General features: G+C 37.0%; 1 long non-coding RNA gene across 3 annotated transcripts in view; it reads left to right on the top strand.

Moving 5' to 3' along the window:
• The window catches only part of LOC311433481, a 153,726-nt gene that overhangs the window by 29,013 nt on the left and 102,367 nt on the right, over window positions 1-22,346 (top strand). The gene's annotated exons all lie outside the window — the stretch shown is intronic.

The raw sequence follows: 22,346 nt of genomic DNA, 5'->3' as shown, positions 1-22,346 counted from the left end.
CAGCATAATTGCTTAACTAGCCAAATATTTACTTCAAAGATATTGTAGCTTGTATTGCAACAGCGCATTAGACAAAGTGTATATTGTGTGAGTGGGTGGAACCTGGCGGCTACCTTCATTCATCCTGACCCCAGTCGGATTTTTATCAATAACCACACCAGGGAGGCAAGAGTTATCACTCCCATGGGAAACTGCAAAGAACTTTTTATTATTGTTCTGGCAGGAGTCTAATGGGGGATAGGTTTTCACTGGGACACGTGTTGACAGTACCACATCCTGTAACCTTTCTGGAACAGCTGATTGCACTAGAGAGCACTTCTTACGGGATTAAGTCTGTTACAAGCACTGGAGAGTCTGACTTGCCTGATGTTTGTGTTACAGCATTGCGTTATTTAAAAGAAAATTGTAGTTAGTAAACATTGAGAGCTATGTCCTCTTTCTTAGTGGAGAGTGAGCCCAACGGACAAGAGCAGGCTCATGAAGGAAGATTACTATAGCTTTTTCTTGTGCATCTGTCTGCAGAGCTCTTGTAGGTGCCACCAAGTTGTAAAAAGGTGGTACCATCTTTCCATCTTCTCTGATGGAAACCTGAAAGCAGCATTGTTCTCCAGTACAGGGACTATGTTCTTCAAGTGGAAAGTCCAGGAGTTGGACTTGATGATCCTTATGGGTCCCTTCTAACTCAGGATATTCTATGATTCTATGAAAACTTTGCAGTCTTAGACATCTTAATCTGAATTGACAATCTATTTGTAATGATCCTTCCTCAGGTTTCAAAGCATTTTGAAAAAATATCATATGTGTTTTTTTTCTATGTTGGGTTGGAAAGCACTGAACAGGAAAAGAGACTTGCTGCAGAGTTATAGGTCAAGTAGGAGAAGCAGGGATAAAAGCTGGGTCTCCTTATTTTTGTGGTGTTTTCAGTAGCATGCCAGCACAGCAAGATATACAACTATTCAAGTTGGCTTCAGTGGAAATACCAACTTGCTTATATTTAAGTAAAATGGGTACTTAAATAAAATTTTGTACCTAGATGTCATCACTACAGGCGTGCTATTACAACCTGTTATAAATTTATAAATTTAACACTTAAACAAACAAACAAATCATGAGGGTATTTTATGTATATACAAGAGAATTTTCCTCCTCTGGCTATGTGCTCTGTTAAGAAGTGGGTGGGGGGTGGGAAAAGGATTAACAGGGGGTGGTGAAAATTGTATTTTAACAGAAGAAAGAGCATGCACAGCTATAGTCTCACAGCAAGAAACAAACATTGTAATCGTAAACAAATGTAACCTTGAATACAGAAGACAGTGATTTTATTGTATTGACATATGGCGCGCGGGCAACAATGGAGGATTTGTTCTTTTACATTAGTCAGGATAAATTGGCAGGCAGGCCCTTTCTGTGGCCATTGCTTCCAGATAGCACATGTCATAGTTGGATTCTAAAATGTCTAGGAATGTGCAGACAAAGGCAAGGAGAAAACTTGCTTTAAGAGGGTCTGAGAAACCTCTTCACCATAAGGCCTAAGGATGAACGTTCTAAGAAACAGTGCTAGAAACAAAAACAGTATGAGAAAAACCTCTTCCATTCCATAATGTGCCTGCTCTGCATTTTACCTTCATTTAAATTACTTAGATTTGCACTCTGCAAAGGGTATCTGCATGTGGTATCTTAAGGCATTGTAATACAAGGCCAGCTATGCACATCTATGCAAACTGTGAAGAGACAAATATTTCTTCAGAAGGATGATGCTGTTCTACACAATACCATCCTCTGTCCTGGTGTGTCAGATTTCTACTCTCAATGCACTTGTTTAGATTCCTTTGGGTTCCTAACACAGATTGGATGGGATCATGTTTCTAAATCTGGATCTCATTGAGAAATAAGAATTGTTTTTTCTTATAACAAGTTACCTTATAGTAGTTGAATGAAGGAGATCTTTATGGATACTCTCTGCATATCATGAATAATTGGAAGTGTGTGCTGTGTAAGGATATTGGAAAAGTCTTGGCCATCCAAAGTTTGACCACTTTTAAATTAAGCAAATCAAGAATATATTTGTAAGGGAATATGTGCTCTTTTTTTTTCCTTTCTGTTCATTATATGTTAGAACTACTTTGGGGATTTTTGATAAATTGACTGCACTGAGGTCCGTGCTATAGTAGGATGGTTCTTTTTCTTTTGAATTTGCATTCCCATGTGTTCAAACTGGAAAAGAGCAGCAAGAAGGCAACACTCAATTCTTTTTATGAGGGAGAACCAAGGAAGAGAAAAACAAAGTATCTTGATCCTTAGGGTATTTGTACGGAAATGCAAGGTCTCCAAGGTCAGTGCAGTACCTATTTAATGCATTATTTATATCTGATTTAAGAGCATCTTCTAATTCTTGTTTGTTTAGAATTCAGATTAATTCTAAACAAAACCTCTGTTTTGTTGCGATCATATTACAGATGCTGGATGCAAATGTAACATGAAGTTCAGATCCTGTTTGGGTTTTCTGTTTGCTTGCTTTTAGTTCTAACCATAGGAATCTTTTCAGGCTGTGTAGTTTTTGTGTTGTTTGTTTGTTTGCCTTTTTTTTTTTTCTTTTTAAGAAGACAGAATTATCGTATGCCATGCAACTGTAAAGAAGAGAGTTCTGTTATATCACTAAAACGGAGGAAAAAAGAAGTCTGCATGTTCATTTTTCTGCACAGACAATAAAAAAAAAAAATACTTTTATACTTTTACAGCATACACTACAAATTATGGGGCAAATCTTCAATCCAATAATGCCTCTTAATAGTCCACTGGTGTATGGGACCTAGAGAGAATCATGTTAAAGCTGACCCTCTATTTTTTGCTGTCATTAGGACCAGTCCCTGTTTCTTGTTAGACACTCTTCTAAGAGCATTGCTGCAGATTTCATTGAGAGAACTGGGGAATAATTCAACCTGCAAGGGGAGCCTGGAGGCTGCCACGCTTAGAGCAAGATCAACTTTGAAGCTAGATCCAGCTTCAAATATAACTCAGGTTGCTCAGGGCTGTATCCATTCAGGTTTTGAACCTTTCCAACAATGGGCACACCTCCATCTCCCTGCTCTCCTGTTCCAGTCTGTGACCAGCCTCATAGCAAGGAAAAAAAAAGTATATAATTGGAATTTTCTTGGCTGTAGTTTGTGTTTGTTGCCTCTTTCCTTTCACTGTAAATCTCCAGAAGCTTGTCTCTGTCTTCTTTAAAAATGTCTATTATATAGATGAAACAAACCATAAAATCTCCCTTCACTTTCTCCTCTTAAAACTGAGCAAACCAAGTTCTCTTAGCTTCTCCTCTTATGTTATGTGCTCCAAATCCCATGAAGCTAGCAGACTGGTCCCTTCATCCAAAGCAAAAACTTGAATTAATTTACAACAGATATGTTTCAGCTTTCAAGGCATGAGTGAAAGCCAGACACGTGGGGTAGGTTATTTCCATGTTTGAAGGGAAATGTGTTGGCACAGACATAAGATACCTCGTTGCTAATGTAATTTTTGGCAGGTATGCTCACTCAGACCAGTTTGTTAGATGCCAAAAGCAAAGCATAGTGTAGCTTAACATGTCTCATGTGTGGCCTCACAAGCAGTCCCGTGTTCATACCTCTAGTCAGCCTTTATTGTCTTGGCTCTTCTATTGGCTCATGACAGTGCACATCCTAGAAGAAAATTCAGCAAATTATCCAGTAAATAACAGGATTTTTTTTTTTGTACTCTTGTAATATCTGACTAGAATTTCAATTCAGTTGTATGAATGCCTAATTTTATTCCCTTCATTCCAAAATATTCAAAAATGTTTGAGAAATTATACATGTGGTTCAAATTATTTTGTAGTGTGATCCTTCACTGATTTCCTAGGCAAAATGGATTTCAGTATGTGAAGTCCTTTCTGGACCTTGTTTTTCACCAACTTTTATCAAGCTTGCTCCATTGTAACCTGTTCTCATTGTAAACAACATTTCAAAGATGTTGTGAGGATGGATTGAAAGTTCAAACAGAGAAAACAAAGCCCAATTATGTAGCAATTTTTTTGCTGACCACCTACTCCCTCCCCCCCTTACAAAGTCAAGTAGGTATTTACTTGAATTAATTTAATTGTTTTGAAAAAGTTTTCTTTCTGTATGCTCTGCTGGATATCTGCTATCTGTATATAGTCCATGTGCTCGTGGCAGGCAGGGATGGGGTAGGAGCTGGAGAGGTGCTTTCTTGAGTAATATGCCAAAATTACACCTTGGTGGCTAAGGAGAGCTGGAAGTTTTTGGTGTTCCATGTATACAGCTCTGAACCCATGGAGACTTGCAGATTGTCAATACTAAACATAGCATAACAATTTTACACCTATTTCCAATTACCATTAACACAGTTGCTTAAGTAGGGGAAAAGATGCTTTTGTTTCTCATACTGGTTATCTTGCAGTTAAAAAGCTACTTGCTTACAGTCATTGACACCATAACATAAGAGCAATCTCTGAGGAGAAGAAATGAGGAAGGAATTAATGTGAGGAAGGAAGCACATAACACTTAATTGCTCTGCCAAATCTCGTAGTTGCTGCCTTCATGATGAAAAGTAGTTGCATATAATTCTGATGGTTCAGCTTAGGAGAGGTAGCAAGAGCTGTGCCAAACACATATCAATTTGTCATGATATTACTGACTGAACTTGCATTGTTTTGGAATCTTCTCTGAGCCCTATATTCCTCCTTGCTAAAACTACTAAATCTTCATATGTTTGTGAGAAACTTCTACAGTCCACAGTATAGAAAACCAGCATATTGCAGCTTATAAAAATCTGCTTGACCAACTATAAATTTTTGTTTTTATATTGATCATATAGCTGTGCTATGAATAATAATATGCAAGGACTTCAGCAGAGGATTTTTTTTTTCTTTGCCATTAGCAGTGGCATTGAAGATGCCCATAGCATTTTTCCTCACAGTAGAGGAATGCCCTGTAGAAATGACCAGGGTTACCGTTGTTGTTGTAATAGCTGAGCAAGTACCTAGATCCCAACAAGGCTTGCTCACAAGCAAATGCAGTGTTTGGAAGAAGAAATATGTAACTTTAACAAAAGTCTCTTTATATGAATATATAAAAAGTAATTTGAGGTGTCTTTCATGATATAATACATAGGTTGAGGTCTCACCTGCAGGATCTATGTTCTACAATATTCCTTGCAAGACCTGAACAAAAACTTGTTTTGTTTTTAAACTGTCACACTATATGCTCCTGTTCAATTGTTTTTCTTTGCAGTATTACAACCTTTAGCTGTTTTGTGGTTACCTGTGATTTGTTTTCTCCTTCATAATACAATACTTCAAAGTCACCTTCACTGAAGTTCATCTTCTGTTTTTAGACATGTTGATTGTTTTAGCTTGTTTTATCACCTTATGTTTTACTATTTTCATAGTTGTCAAGAATGCAGCATTTGCCTGTCCTACTCCATTGTTCCAATCATTCATTAAATGAGAATTATTTCCAGGATAGATGCATCAAGGATCCTTCAGATACTCATTCCTCTGTAAGAATTCCTTTTAGCGGTGAATCACTAATAGATGTTCTTTTTCAGTCACTTGTGAACATAGTCTATGCTGTTTATTGTTATGAACTTACCCTTGGGTTTTTACATTTCATATATTTATTTGATAAATTTTTGACACATTGTACACAACTTTATAAAAGTCTTATTTAAGCTGAAATATATCCACCACTTTACTGTTATCTACCAAGGCTATTAACTTATCAAAGAAGGAAGTTGGACTGACTTGCCATGATGTTGTTCTAGCTACTCTTTATCACTGTTATATTCTAGTACTTGAAAATTGTTTGCTTAATAATTTGTTCCAAAATCTTTCCAGGAATTGACTTAAGAGAGGGTGGTTGCACACTGGAATAGGCTCCCCAGGGAAGTGGTCACTGCACCGAGCCTGTCTGAATTTAAGAAGAGATTGGACTGTGAACTTAGGCACATGGTCTGAACTTTTGGGTAGACCTGTGCGGTGTCAAGAGTTGGACTTGATGATCCTTAAGGGTCCCTTCCAACTCAGGATATTCTATGATTCTATGATTCTATGATTAAGTCAGTCTGTGATTCCATCTTCTTTTCTTTTTAACCCCATCCCCCCAAACTCAAAAACTCACAGAGATGATTTCCAATGGTTCAAAGACCATTTTGATAAGTTCCTGAAATAGTTAAGACTAGATTTCATTGAGTCTTGCAGATTTGGATCCATCCAGCTTTACTTTTTCCTCTGTCCTAGTCAGCATTTTTTTTCTTTGGTGTCTGCAGAGAAGGAAAAGTCTTTATAATAATTGACCAGTCCAACTACTTCAAAAGTTCAAAACGAGGAGTATTAAACAAGTAACTGTCATTACGCTAAAGATGGTGGTATTTAGCCCATTTTAGAAGGAGAACAGATTTGCCTGTTCCTTCACAGAAAGTCAATGATAAGGGAATGGCATCTGAAACTTTTTGACCCTTACTTTATGATATTTAGCATTCAGAGTCTTTGTCACGGATTAGGACTTAATTGTGCTAAGCTTTTTGGAAGAATGATGATTCTGTCCAAGAGCATGTCATAGTTAAAACATAACATGAGGCAGGCAATTCAGACAGACAGGACCACTACAGAAATACCTGTAGGCAAGGTAGGCTGGAAGATAAGCAGCGAATCAGAGCTTAGCTCGAAATTTTCCTCTTGATACCATCTTTTCCTAAAAGAACATCCTGGGAATTTGTGAGATCAAAGTTTGCTTGGTGATGTTAACTTTTCTTGAGATGTAGAAGCCTAAGCAAATTCATGCCACTTGACCTGCAGTTATTGATTTTGACTAATTGCAATTTACCTTCATCCCTACAATGTCTCTGGCTTTTTTTTTTTTTTTTCCCCACGCACAATTTATAAGCCTAGTATTCCATCAGGTTTTCAAAGACAATTAGAAATGCAGTATTCCTTCTCTTATATTTAGAAAGAATTTTTATAGAAACGTGGTATTAGAAAAACATCTTCAGCCTCTGTATTATAATTCAGCATTCAAAGTCACAACCAGACCGTGAAGCAAGATCAGATGGCATTCTAATACTTGCTATGCATTTCTGCATTTTTGTATTTTCATTGTACTTATTTTTATTCAAGATTTGCACATCTGAGATGGATATATTGAGCTTGTACATGCAGTGACTACACACTCAGTCTCACTGTTCAATAAGTATTTTTGTCTTGCATTTAAAGCACTCTGACCATTCCTGTGAATGCGCAGCATGATCTGCAATATAGAGGAATTCAGAGTAAATAAGAATCCAAATATTTTACTGGTAACTAGAGAATTTCTAGAGAATTTATCTTGTACTGTCACTTTAAACTAGTAACAAAAACAGTTTTACAAGGACTTTTTTTTTCCTTTTCCTGTCCATTTGTGATATACAAAGGTAAATCTAGGGGTGTGTTAGCCGGACTGAAGGAGCCAGCATGCAGTCTTTGTGGGGACCTGGGATATAGCTGTAAATATATTTGGGGATAAATCACTTACTGCTAGGAAGGCAGATCAAAGTACCTGATTACTCATCTTTTTTTTTTTGTTTCTCTTTTTTTTTTTTTGGGGGGGGGGGGAGGGGATATGTCTAGATAGCATTGATGTAGGAGAGTTTGAAGTCCTACATAGCACATTACATTGTCTTTCTGATATCTGAAAGTCTGGAAGGGTGCTCACAGAGAAGTTAAGGATGCAACTGACTATATGCTATTTTGTTTCCAAATTAAAATCTTAGATTATATACTTCAAAACAATATTCACAATTTAAAAAAAAAAAAAAATCTTGAAGGCTTGAATATGTGGAAAAGGGCAGTTCTTAGACCAGAAAGTAAACACATTGCATGTGCATTTTTGACTTCTTGAAAGCAGGTGGGGAAAAAGATTTCACTTAGACTTCTGTTTCTCATGTATCTCATTTTAGATAGCAGCTATACTGATTTGCTAAAATCAAATGGTTTTCAAAGTGGGATCCTAGCCTGCAAATAAAAACAGAACATCCAGTCCTTGTTTTTTGTGTGTGTAGCAAATCCACCAGACATATCAGAAGCACAGCCTTGCAAACATATAATCCTGTATGTGGCAGCACTATCTCTGTGCCTGATTGACAAATATCTGACTTGTAGATATCTGACAAATATCTGACAATACACAGCTTGTGAATCCCTCTCTTTAGCCAAAAGTGTAGAATTAGGCTTTCCTAAAGTCCCCTGCTGTGTTTGTGAAGACCTTGGCCATCACACATGCACATGACTAACTTTATTCATGTGAGCCATCCCGTTTAGGTATGTGCATAAAAGGCTGCAGTGTCATACCCTAAATGATCAAAGAAGTAATCCAAATCCCAATTTCTCTGTTCAAGCACATACATAATCCTTTACATCCCAAGTCATATTTTAATTAGCCATTTAAAGCAATGTGTTAGGCTCTGAAACTGATTATGCATCTAAAAATCACTTGGGTTAATTAATTTGGTTTTCATTCATGTTCCATTGGTTCTTTTTCTCCTTTCATTAATGTTAACCCACCAAAAAATAATAACGTTTTAAAAAATCAGAAAAATCACACTCAGTGTAAGAGCAAGATTTCAGACTTTGCTGTAATCCCCGCAGTGTTGGCTATTACTTCTAACTCAGACCTAATTAACAGTGTATGTTCTTTATTGAAATCAGAGTATTTCTGTGCATTACACATCAAAACAGATACTTTTTTTTCAGAATAGTGTTCTTGTCCATGTCTGGTACAATCCTTCATTTTAGGAGGATTTACGTAGTTTTCACTTGTTTTCTCTGCAGTATATTTGTGCTGTTTTTAATCTGTTATTGGAAACTGCTTCAGTCAAACATCCTTTTCAAAAATGCTATTATTTCTCCTAGCAGAGAATGCAGGACTTAATGCTTATTAAATAATCAGTCATGATGTTCCAGCAGTATTGGGAAGGTGATTGCTATCAATAGCTTGGCTTCTGTAATTAGCATGAGGTTTTCAGCACAGGCTCATGTGTAAATCCTCTCTGCACTTAAGGTGAAAAAAGACTGAAGCAGAGGCACTGCTTAGAAGATAGCTCGGTTGCATACATGACAAAAATTAAACATTTGCTGAAGTCTTTCACTGGAGCAATGCCCAAAGCTAGAATAAAAAAGGTCAAATAAATGTATCCCTGCAGAATTAGATAAGTGTATATGCCTAAAACATATTTAGAATACCTGTGATGCAGCATCACATTTTTAGTCATGATGCTGGTTGGATATCTATGTCTGCCAATCATGTTGGTTAATGCCAAACACAGAAAGAAGGGTCACTTGCTTCACTGGGACTCGAAGGAATAATACTGTTAGCATTTTTGTAACAGGGTTGAAGAAGGTACAGGAAAGAAAATCAAGGTTTCGTATGACCAGAATGAGGTATCTGAAACTAGATTTTAAAAGCTAATGCCATTTAGTATTCTTTATCCTTTTTAATGGCTGTATCTTAATATTTTAAGACCCTTCAAATCTGCATTACTAAAGTGAGGACATCAGAAGGACCACTTGTGGTAGTGAGAGAGGCTGTCAGATAATTTTGTTTTAAATGTTGTTCTGTGGTAAAAGCTAGTTTTTGTTGTTGTTTTTTTTGTGTTAGAGAGATCACTGGGTTTCAGTGCTTTTAGCACTTCATTTATTTAGTTATTGGTGTAGAATTACAGTTGGAAGTCTTGTTTCAAATGAATCATTGTTTGTTGTTAATATTTAGCAGAGGGAACACTGTTTTGTGGTTTTACCCATGGTCATTTACATGGAATGGATTTGTCTGGAATAATAAAAATGGTTCTGGTAAAATGACCATGAATTCTCCATGAAATTTGATTTTCAGTGTGAGAATCTTTTAGGCAGGTTGATTTTAGAAGCTGCTTGTGAATAGGCATTGATTATGGAACAGGTTTATTTAGCATAGCTGAATGCAATAGTTAGGGCTACAGAATCTCCTACAATGTATTGAAGCAAATTATATATTGAGATTTTGAATGCACAGAATTACATGATTGAGGGAAAGCAAATGGAAATTCTCTGCACAATTATAGTAAACCCAGCACAAAATTCAGCAAGTTTCTGCCTTCAGACTGCAAGAGAACTGCTATGGCTGAAGATGATTCTTGAACTCCGTTAACTCAAAAACACAGAAAACTTAATTTTCAAAAGCAACTAATGTGTGTAGGAATTACCTTTGCATTTGGATGCTTTTGTGAGAACACGTTATTTTCTGCAGAAAACAGGTTGTGTTTCACTGGTTCTTGTCTGTCCTGTAAAAGTAGCCTAGACCACTACTCTGAGCGTCAAGCTGACAGGGGGGAAGAATAGGATAGTAAAAATAAGTTATCTGATTCTGTTTGAGGTGTGCCTGAAGCAGCACGGACAACTGCTTGAACTGCTTAAGGGACACCTGGGTTTGCCATTGATCTATTGACCTCAGGCAAGGTGCTTCCCCTCTCTGTTCTTCAATTAATATAACAGATAATGCTCAAGGCCTTCTTTGTCACATACTTTCAGATCCTCTGATGAAAGGAGCCTCACAGAAACGAATAATAACCCTATTCACTAAGAATTTTATATTATGGCAAACACATTTTCCAGGCTAATGTAAATGGACCTAGGAGTTCTGGAACTCGCAAGTCCCATACGTGTTTTAGGCTAGTTCAGCTCTAATAGGGAACAAGTTTCAGCTGAAACTTGTCCTACAAAACAGATAATTTGTAGGTCTCTTTCAGAAAAGTATTCTGAATGCCTGGTAAGTTATCTGCTTATTCTGATTCAGATAGGCTCTGTTCTTTATTGGTTGCTTTCTTTTTTTTTTTTTCTTTTCTTTTTTTCCACAAATCTTTCAGATACTCAGTCTTTGAACTCTTCATTCCTGTCAAATCAGGCTGAAAGCGACCTACAGGATTAGAAGTTGCTAGGGAGTGTGGGATGAGTGGACAGAAAGCCTTGTGTAGCATGATTGTGTAGGACTGACTTCTTTAGGAAACCAGGGCAAAAGTCATGACTTTCTTTATTCCATTTGCTTTTAAAAACAGAGAATGCATTTGCCAAAACTATCTCCAAACTCCAAGTTATCTATATTCCTAACAAATAGCATGGGATACTAGACAAGAAGTGAAATAACATTATTTACTATGCAAATGGGACTGTGCTGTACATTAATATAGCAGGCAGAATGCCAGTTAAAATCTTGATCACTGCATAGCCTGATTCAGTACAACTGCTTGCTATGAGGAAAGCAGGTGGTAGCACTCCTAGGTCCATGTGGACCTGAGCTATCCAGAGATGACTGAAAGAATACATGGTAAACCTTGCAACAGACACAAAGAGAAGTCTATTTTCTATGTTTATGGTGATTAAGACAAGTTTTGTATCAAGAAAGAGATAAGGTAGATATTTTATGGGGAAGCGGGAACCTTTTTAATGAAAAGGTTGAATGGATTGTACAGGGAAAAGGCTGTCTGTCATTACATGTTTTTTAGATCAGGATTACACAAATCTCTTTCAGGAATCGCATAAGAAAACCTGATGGACTATAAGGCCACCTGAGCTCTGTTTGAACCATGTTTTCTGTGATTTTTCCATAAAGTCTATGCCTTGTGAAACACATGATGATGTAAATAAGACCTTTGTGCAATAAGCTGTTGCAGTGAAGGTTTGTCTAGCCAGACATTGACTGAGCTGAAAGTTTAGTTCATGTAAAACAAACATGGTCATGGAAATAAACTGTCCCGAACAAGTCATTCAGCTGTCGGAGGAGGGAAAACTTAAGCCTTTGAAAATAGCTATGATTTGCCAATAGCAGCAGGCCTCAGAAGCACTTGAAGCAACAATATCAGCACAGCTTATAAATGGTAGTATAGTAAACACCATGTAACACCACTGACATGTTAAAGTCTACAGAGACTTTAACCTCACCTGGGTGGCTTCTGAGCAGAAAGAAGTTTCCTGTCCTTGGCTTCTGTCATGGATTGTGGAAGCCAGTGCCATGTGAGATGAAGTGTTGTCCACATCCACTCCAAGGTTAGAGAAAGATAAGATATTAACCAGTAAGAAAATCAGCTGTTACTTGTTACAAACTTGGATGATAGGACATGAGAAGCGCTGTTGCATGTAAGATCTGGATCCCAAAGTCTTATTCATGCATCCAGGACTTATTTAATCTGTCCTGGAATCATGTGCTTTTTTAGGCATTGTAATTTGCTGAGATACTGACATAAAACTCTACCACCTCAGGAGCTGGTTGAAGTATCTTTCTGCTCAACAGCACTGAACGTAACAGGAGAATTTGAGTGAGTGCTGAACTTGGTTGTGCTCCATTTCACTGCTGTTTTTTCCTTGTCTCCCTGTTGATGTTACTATACACTTTTCACTGATTTTAATGAACAGCTATGGATAAATATCTAAACTGAAAGTTTTACAGACTTTTTTATTGAAAAGAAAACGTTTAAGCAATATAGTGTTTTCTTAAACAAAACAAATTATCAAAGGCTTTTAACAGGAAAAAAAAAAAAGAAAGAAAACAAAAGGAAAAAAAAAAAAAAAAGAAAAAAAAATATAAGTGGTTAATGATGTCTTATTACAATTTTCTGCCTTACTTTCTAGTTGAACAAAATTTTCTGAGAAAAGCCTCTAGTTTTCCAGTCAGAACAAGTTCTGGTCTTAGGGAAATATTTTTTTACTCTGGAGAAAAACAAGGTAGAGTTGCTTATAGTAAAATGCTAACTTGTCACGTTAAACTTACTGAACCAGGAGGTAAAAGAAGTCCCAACAAATTCACAAATGGTGATGCTTTCAGTCTACCTTGAGCTCACCAAGTATGACAAACAGTGACACTGCTGTCTTAATATATTGCTGACAGAGCTGCTGTACTCATTAACCTTTGATGAAACAAGATGTCACTTTGTTCACATCAAATGCTCCTTGATGACGATGCTCAGAGACTGTTTTTATTGCTGATTCAGACATAAGCTATTGCTGAAAACATTCTATCTCCCTTCCAGTGTTTTACTGACCATGAGGTTTTATTATTTAATTTTATTTTAAAAAGATTTACTTTAAAGTGTTATTTAGATGTATCTAAGCACCTGAATATGTTAAATTCCTGACATGCTGCAGGATACTGCCAAAAACTCAAAAACGCATTTGATGGATCTTGTTGGTTTTTGTTTTGTTTTTTGTTTTTTTTTTGTTTGTTTGTTTGTTTTTTTGAGACTACTGGATCTATTAAGGAAATATTTACATAATTTTAATTGCTACATAGTAGAAGCACATTGTGAAGCACATTGTAGTGGGAATAGAGGCATTATGTAATTAAGTATTTTGGACAGCTTCTTAACTAAATAGTAGTAGTAGTAGCTTCTTAACTAAGTAGTGGTGTAGCCTATATTAGAACTGAGGTCTTCTAATTCCTGATCTGCTCTCCAGCCATTTATCTGCATTGACTTCTTTTATCAACATTAGGAGCAGATCTCACTATTATATGTAAACTAAATATCATAATATCCTGACTGACCGTCTCTTATCTTGGATTAATTCATGTCAAGAAATATTCACAGAATATCTTGAGTTGGAAGGGACCTACATGGATCATTGAGTCCAACTCCCACAGGATCACCCAAAAAATCAAACCGTGTGTCTGATAGCATTGTCCAAATGCTTCTTGAAATCCAGCAGGCTCAGTGCCGTGATCACTTCCTTGGGACACTTGTTCCAGTGCCTAACCACCCTCCTGGTGAAGAACCGTTTCCTGATATCCAGCCTGAATTGCCCCTGAACCACCCTATTCTTTTTATTTATTTTTTACTTTGTATGATAAACCCATTCGTTCTGCTATGAGATAAATGAAGAAGAAAGTAGATAAGAAGGAACTATTTTAGTTTCATAACAGAGTATAGAAAATTTCACTACTGGAGCATCAGATCAGAAAACTTGGTTTCACATTCTTGCAGTCATTTTTGTGTCTGTTATTTAGTGAATAGGATTATATTTGCAGATGACCTACAATGATGTTCTTTGCACTTTGCAGTCCTCCATATTTCTTCCCCCTGTGTTAAGGGTCTTTGCAGTTTTGGGGTTTGATTTGTTTGTTTTTTTTATTTTTATTTTTTGCACAATTGGGATTGCAATTATTAGAGCTGTCATGCAGTAGCAAAACCTTGGGAGGTAGTAGAAGATAATAGAGGTGTTTCTGGTGTTTCTTCTTATTTGCATTTGTGCAAACAAGGAGCATCTGATCAGAGGCTAGTGCTAGAATTTCAGCTTAAGGTCACTTCATTCCTCAAGTGGTGCTGAGCTTCCAAAGTTTAATGGAATAAAATAGCTCTAGAAGACGTGGTCTTTAAGAAAACGCTTTGAAGGAGGGAAAATAAGATCACTTTGAAACAGCAACTTGTTTAAGGCATAGGAATGTTTTCAGACTTTTGTAGTGAGAAGAGGAGGTGAGAGAGGTAGACATTGAAGAAACTGCAAGAAGATGAGATGCAAGCAGAAGTGTTTTCATGGGGATGTAGGAAATACTATTAGTTTGCTTGATACTGAAGAGCATCTGTCCCTTATTGAGTGATGAAAGCCTGGGAGATTGACCATCCATGCAAGAACAGCTTTACAGGATGAGCATGTGAAATTCATGGAATAGCTAACTTACATGAAATATGACCGTGCTACTAAACAGCAACACAATGGAAAGTGCATCTGAGAACACTCATGGAATACGATCAAGCATAGCTGATGCAGAGGCCTTGAAAGGTGGCAGTAAATACACTCATTTAAAGACTTTCACCTGTTGCTTTAAATCATTCATACCCCACGGCATGTCTGCCAGCACTATGACCCCTGGCGCAGAGTAAGGAACATCAAAGAAAAAGTGAGCAGATCAAGTCTCAGGTAGGCGTTGCACCCTTGTTGTGGATAAAAGAAATGTCAGTAGGTTATAAAACAGGTGGAATCAGGATATTGTAACTCTGATATGAGTGACACAACTCATATGACCTAAATATTAGTAGGGCGGTGCTATTTGTCCATACAGAATCATATAACATTTTTTTGTTCCGTTATCTCAAATGTGAAAATGTGGGCTACATCATGGTAGCTTACTCAATGAAAATTTCTTGATATTTCTTTTTTTTTTTTTCTAGATTTTTTAAGCTAAGAAGAGTTACAATCTGATACTACTACCCATAAACACAAATGAAAATAAGATTTTTAGTCTAGTTTTATGTATTGGATTTATTTTATTTGTGTTTTGCAATTCTCCAGTGTGCCTTGTAAAGTGTCTGTGCTCTGCTGCCAGGCTGCTTACAGCTAAGTATTTATTGTCATGCATTTTCCGCTGAAATAGTTCTTTGTTTGTTTGGGGGGGGGGGGGGGGGAGGGGCACTTTTTTTTTTTTTCCTCCTCTCTTTCTGGAAATATACATGTGCTACTTCCCTTCTCTAAATGTTCTTCATTTGCTTTTAAGTACAACATGTACAGACTGATTTTAAAACTGTAGAAGTTGCTCCCTAGAAATAAACTGTAGTTAAAATGGTAGACAATCATATTAACAATCAGAGTCAACAAGTCTGAAAACATATGCTTTGGATATCTAATATCAGGCCAATTTCAATAATGTTCATTTGACTGTGTGCTGCATAATCCATCACTACTGAACCAGAAAACATTACTGAAACATTACTGTTTATCACTTCTAATCACTGCATCCGAACATCAAAATACTCTTTGAATGAGAGTAGAAGCACTTTCACAAATTCCTCTTTGGAGAAAATAGTTTGTAGAATATTTTTCTCATCTAAGGAAAATTTTAAAACTTAAAAACAATCTTTAAAATGCTAACAGTCTGATGCTGACCTCAGGCCTTCCAGTACGTGCTTAGATGTTACTGACTTCAGAAAATATTCTGTCATCCTCAGACCATGCCTAAAGAAATCTGTATTTAACAGTAGGAATTGTGATTGCAAAACCAGAACCATACCTGAGCCCCCACTATAACAGCTATCTGCTTCTACGTATTTTCATTGTGTCTACATCACTAATATCAACAGAAACCCCCATGCCTTCATTTGAACCTCTTCATTTGAACATCAGTGTCTTTGAGGTTAAAATTTTTTGAGTTGTGAGTTGTTGGTGTTTGCAGTGGTTTTTAGTATTTCAGATGTGGTTTTCTTTTCAATCTGGGAGGATTTTTTTATGTTAACTTTAGTTGTTTACTTTTTTTTTCTTTTTTTTTTGAAAAGCGTTTTAAGAAAAATAAATAAATAAATTTGCAGTTCCTGTAAGTGGCCAGAACCTGACTCTAAGCTCTTTTGAAAAGTGATTTCAGTGACTCAGAAATGCTTTCTCTACTGTTCCTGTGTACTTTCTCCTGGGGTTTGTAACCCCATCTTTATCACAGGAGTTCAGATTTCATGGTGCCCTTTAGCACAGTGTGCCTCTAAGATAAATAGCAGTCTGGTACTTGCATTGCAGCAACGAAGCTGAATGAATGCCAGTGTCAAATAGGCCTGGTAGAGACATGGTGGTCTGTGCTGGGGAGAGTGCAAGGGTGTTTTCTAGCAGCTAAAACATGCATCATGCTCATGTTCAGCTCCAGAGAGTCAGTTACTGTAATTAGCACTTATCTGGCTCACTGTGGTCAGATTTTTCTGTAATGTTAGAAGAAAAAAGAATCTTTCTGAATTTACATCACTACCCAGCCATCCAAATTAAAGCTTCATATCGCTCCTTTGGAAGATGGTGTTCAGTGGCAGAGGAGATGACATCTTGTTTCACACTAAGAACATTTACCATTTTCAGTCAGCATCATTTTGGTCTTTTCCAGACTAATTCAAATAAAGAGATCTTCCTCTGAGTGAATTTCTGTTACCCATCTTAGTTATTCTTAGCCTGGCTGGTCATGAAGAAGTCTTTGCATTAAGTAATGTTGTAGAAGACTGTTCTGTGATCTCTTTCTCAGTGGATGCTGTAAGCACTCTTCCAACAGACCTCTGGTTTATATGTTTTAAGGTTGAAAGGTTACTTTGCAGCCCTAACAAAGAGTAACACGATCTCAAAATAAACATGATATTCAATATGATAGGTTAGCTTTACTATTTTTTTCTATTGGTAAGGTGTAATTTGTCATAGGTCCTTTCTCCTACTTCAGCCACCACTGCTATACCCTTCAAAGTGGATGGGAGAAGTGGAGTTATACAAGCATGTAGGTGTAACGGAAAGGGAAGAAATCTGCTGGTTAAAATGTGGTCAGCTCTAAACTAGAGATTTCCCTCAAATAAACCCAATGTAGACTCCTTCCAAAACTTAGAGTGTCTGTGTATAGGCAACAGACGTTCAAAATAAGTCAGTCGGGACATTGGGGCACAAGTTTCAAACCAATACTCAGATCTGAGGGTGCTGGGCCCATTTCTATGCTGTAGACAGAGTTGTAAGATCTGCAAGCTGTGAGTTTTGTCTACCACCAAAACAATGTTTGAAATGCCATCTTGTTATTTATGTCTTATGTCTTTACACATCACTGCTTATTGTCTTTGATAATGGCTAAAAGGAGACACTCCTATAAAATCATGGAAACACCAAACCTTCCAAACATCAACCTTCCTTCCTGCTGTGCTCTGCACATTTTTGCAACTTCTGCTCTTGTAGCATAGGCAAGTTTCCCAGCTTAGGTTGGTGCCTGCAGACTCAAACTCTTGGCAGTAGTAGTGAGGTTAATTACTTTCTAATAAGGTGCGATCCTGGCTCACAGAGATTTTTCCTGGTCACTTCAACATGGCTTGGATTTCACCCTTTGACTATGTGCAACAAAAGAATGTGTCCCACCAATTTATGATTTTTTATTTTATTTATTTTTGTCTTAGCACCATATGCTAACTTAGTGTCTGGCAGAAGTCTTCAGATCCTACCCACCTCCTGGACTTGGCTTCAGCTGTCCTATAACTAATAAGCAATATATTATTTTATTTACTGACTATCTTAACATCTAACTATACTGCACTATGTTACTGGACACTTTAGTTTGTTGGAGGAACTTAATATTCTCTTTTGGAAACTTGGCTTGTGGCAATCTAACCACAAGGGCTAGGAATAGCAATAGCAGCATATGTGCACTTCAGAGAATGGTTTGACAAAGCTGCAACAAATCAGAGAAATTCTCCATATCGTGTACAAAAGAAGGGGGTTATTTTTTAAGAACCTGTTGGTTGGTCGTTTGTATCTCAAAGATACTATCACCACATATTTTAAGTAGCTAGTACATGGACACTTGCTTTCCCATTTTGTCTGTTTTTACAGAGAGAGACTTTTTTGATTTGGATTTTTAATTTTCTTTGAAAATTTCTGAAGAGTACATTTTCCCTTTTTGATGATAAATTATCAAAGGCTCTTCACCTCAAGGTTAAAACTTTGTTCATGGGTACAAAGAAAAGTTAAGAAAACTCAAGTAAACAGTGTTATTGACTTTCATTGCCAACAGTAATCATGTGCAGAGTCTCAGCACTGGCTCTCAGTTAAACCTAAAATTCAGCAAAAGTATCCAGTGAAGTCAACTGGAAAATTTTTTCAGAATAGGGAGTGAATATAAAACTGAGGAAAGTCTTGAGGACCAGGCCCACGTTAAATATCTCTACTCCCTGAATACAAACAGCTGAAGGTTTCTGGAGAAGCCAAGCCAAATCCTTCTGATATTTTTTATATATATATTTTTTTTTCACTGGAAAAATCTAATTTTTAGCCATTCATGAGATAAATACTACTGAGGCAGCATGGAAATTAAATGTATCTGAAAATGTTATGTGGCTGCAAACTATAGCTGGTATCATTTCTTTTCATAACATGTATTTAGTTCATATCTAGTCCCATGTGCTGCTCAGCTTGTTCCAGATTTTTTTTTTTATTATTATTATTATTATTTGTAATATATAGGGACAATCAAGGCACTGTGTTCTTTCCATAAAGTTTTTCCTTTCATAGCACAAGTTTGGAATGGAACTAATATCAGAGGGAAAGTGTGCTTCCCAAATGCCAAAAAGGAAATGCATACAAAGTTAAAGAACACAAAGTTTAAAGTTCAAAAATCAAATAACTTTCTCTAATTTTAGATACCTGGGACCAATTTTCAAAATCAGATTTTTCCTTTTAATTTAATAATAATAATAATAATTAAACAAAACAAAAAAACATAGTCTTCACAGATGTCCTTTTAATGCCCCCATTTATTACTATACTATGATGGACCTCTTCTTCTCTAGTCATTTTACTCCTACTGACAAGTAATCCTAGCCTGCTAATCCTGACCCTTAAACTCTGCAACATTATAATTAACTTCCAGTGTCTCATGATTTTTATGCATTATGCATGCCTTGTTATCCATGCAATACAGCATAAGACACCAGATTGACAAAGAATGAGATCTGTTGCTTGGGATAGGACTTTATCTGTCCATAAGACAAATAAACCCTTTTTCCAGGACTTAAGTGACATTAAAGGTTTTGTTTATACTGAGAAACTTAAGCTGTTCAAATGCTTTAAAAAAAGAAAAAAAAAGAAAAAAAAAAAAAAAAACTTTCCAACTAAATTCAGACTTGTGCTAAATCTCAATTGATTTAGGTTGTAAGGATTTTTCTTTGGTTTAACTTAATGGATTTAGAAAAAAATCACCTAAACCATTGTAACTTTTATCTCAGGATGTGAGTCAGCTGGCACATAGTCCTTGCGTGAGCCATCTGTAAGGTGATGATTTTTCAACAGAAAAAATGATGGGCCTGTTTACTAAACAGAAAAATTTGAAATCAGTAAAGCTACTTCCAAGAGAGGACCTGAATGACTCATGGGGTAAGGTAACTTTCTTAAACGCCAAATTGAATTCATCATGTTTAGCAGTAGAATTACTTTAGGATTCAAAATTTAAATGTCTGACAAGCTGAGAAGAGAGGGCAGGATCTTAAAGCAGGCATTTCAAAAACATTTTTTTTTTTTCCAAATAAGTCCTTTTTTTTTTTTTTTCCAATAAGTATTGTTGTTTTCCCAGATTTTGATGACAAACAAGACTTAGATATTTAGTATCTTGTTCCCATCGGAAATGCCATGTTATCTTTAGAACAGCAGATGTCACTTTTTCAGATGAGATAGGTGCACTTTAAATCACTTTTGCTAAATAGACTTTTGGCTTTATTGGCGGGGTGTCAGGAAAATTAAGTGAAAACAACAGTGTGTTGCCAAAGTGCAACAGACTTGGATTCAAAAACATCTCCAACAGAAATCTGTGTTTCAGACCATTAGTCTGGAAGTTTTTCTTTTGCTATGGTTTTGGTTAATGTAAAAAGGAAGGAGCAGGACCTAAGCTTTAGAAGAACTCAGTTCATTCGATGCTGAAATCATAGGAGAAAGTTACCATATACATTTATTTCAAAATCCTGACCTGTCTTGTCAAATGTGCCCTTCATTAAGGGGACAAAAAGAAAGAGGCCTCTTGAAAAACCCACAGGTGCTGAAAATCATAGTCAGTAGTAAGCCTAAAGTTGGCTGGCAGAAGGGCCCTGAAAAACAGTTTATCATTTAATTTCAAGAATGTCCAAGTACAGCCAGGAATGGTGGAAGGTGAGGGAAGGCTTCTGTGAGCCTGCAGATGTGGTGAGCAGCCTTCAGAGGGGGACAGCAGAGCCAGTTGATATCCATGCGGGCTAAGCCTACATCTCTTTGAAAACAGAGGTGTTACTTTTCTAGAAAAAGCAAGAATTCTGAAAAAGCTGAAGGTAGGAAAGCAGTGATGCAAGTGGTAGGATGGGATATGGCAAAAGGCTTTCTAGTTGTGAGTATGCAAAAGAGGAGAGCTGTACAAAAGCAAAGAGTTGAATGACATGGGGTGCAGCTAGAGGTGGCCACCATGGTGAGGAAGGAGATGCCTGAATGTCTGTCAGCGGGATCATTACCTCATAGATCCACAGTCTGCTCAGGCAAATCCAGGGCTTGAATTGAAGGGAAATTGGCTTGCTAAAATGTTAAAACAAAGAAACCGGTTGAATGGCTGTAGGACAAAAGAAGGGAAGTTCTTCTTTTTGCTGTTCCCTGGTGGTGGATTTCCTTGCTCCTTCTCATTCTTCTCCTTCAGGGATCCTAATTGTGGCCACCTGTGCTTAATGACAAAGGCCCAGTGGAAGGCAAAAAGCCATGGAAAAGGAAAGGTCTCCACACAGTCCTTGCTCCAGCAGGTAGAGCTCCCCTCTCCCAGCCTTCTGAAGCCCTTGCCATTTCCTTGACCTTGCCAGCAACGCTCCCGAGCAGTGCTGGCATGTAGAAGCAGAGTCCTCGGGAGCCTGGTGGCTCCATCACCCTAAGCCATGAGATGAGCCAGGCTCTCAGGATGCAGAAGGCCCATGGTTCAGCACAAGATTTTTAGGGGGAACTTCTCTTTGGAAAGGCTGTAGGATAGACTACAAGTTTTTAAGATATTTGGTGAGATCTAGCTATCTGAAGCCAGTAGCCTCTCCTAGAGAAATGGGGGGGGGGAGATGGGGGGGGGGGAGATGGGGGGTGGAGATGAAGTTCATCTGCTTGTTAATATCTCTGTGACTAAGATCTCATAAGATAACTGCTTCAGACAGTTGTTTTTTCTGAAAAGGTAGGTGAACGCCCATGAGCTATCTTCTTTAATTTAAATTGAGCTAAAAGAACTGTGTCACTTGTAAGCATGATTACTAGTTAAAACTGCTGTCATTTAGCCAGCAAACAATGCACGTAACAGCCACTTAGTTCTTGGCAAAAAGTTTGTTTGCTTTTTCCTTTTAACTGAAAACTTATTTAAAATAAAATGTAGTGCATGTGGTAGTGATATACAGTAATTCTTTTGGAAATTTTGAGAATAAATACCAGCTCTGCTAAATTCTATTTCAGTAGAGATGTGAACAGAGTAAAGAAGAATGTAGTAGAAAAATTTTGTCTGATATAAAGTCTATAATTCTGATTCTAAATGAAAGGAAAATGAAAGGGGAAAAAAAAAATAAAGGAGGGGGGGTGATAATTAGCCATTTTTTCTGTTTATATGAAATCACAAGAAGGACCGGTATTACTTTTTATCTTTTGCCATTGCAAGCATTTGCCAAAATGCTGGAGGTGTAATATAATCCCCCATAATTACATGTTTTGAGATAGAGCATTCCTGGGCTGTTTATATGGATTAAAACTGACTTAGAATGCTAGAAGGCATTCCAGCCATAATGGTAAACTAATTAGCAATTAATACTGTGCTACAGTTTGAGACATTTTTCTGTTCTACTTTACCATTAAAATACAAATA

Source organism: Aythya ferina, assembly GCF_964211825.1.
Source record: "Aythya ferina genome assembly, chromosome: 3".
NCBI lineage: Eukaryota > Metazoa > Chordata > Aves > Anseriformes > Anatidae > Aythya > Aythya ferina.
Note: the sequence above shows the minus strand (reverse complement) of the source record. Positions and strands in the feature narration are given on the sequence as shown.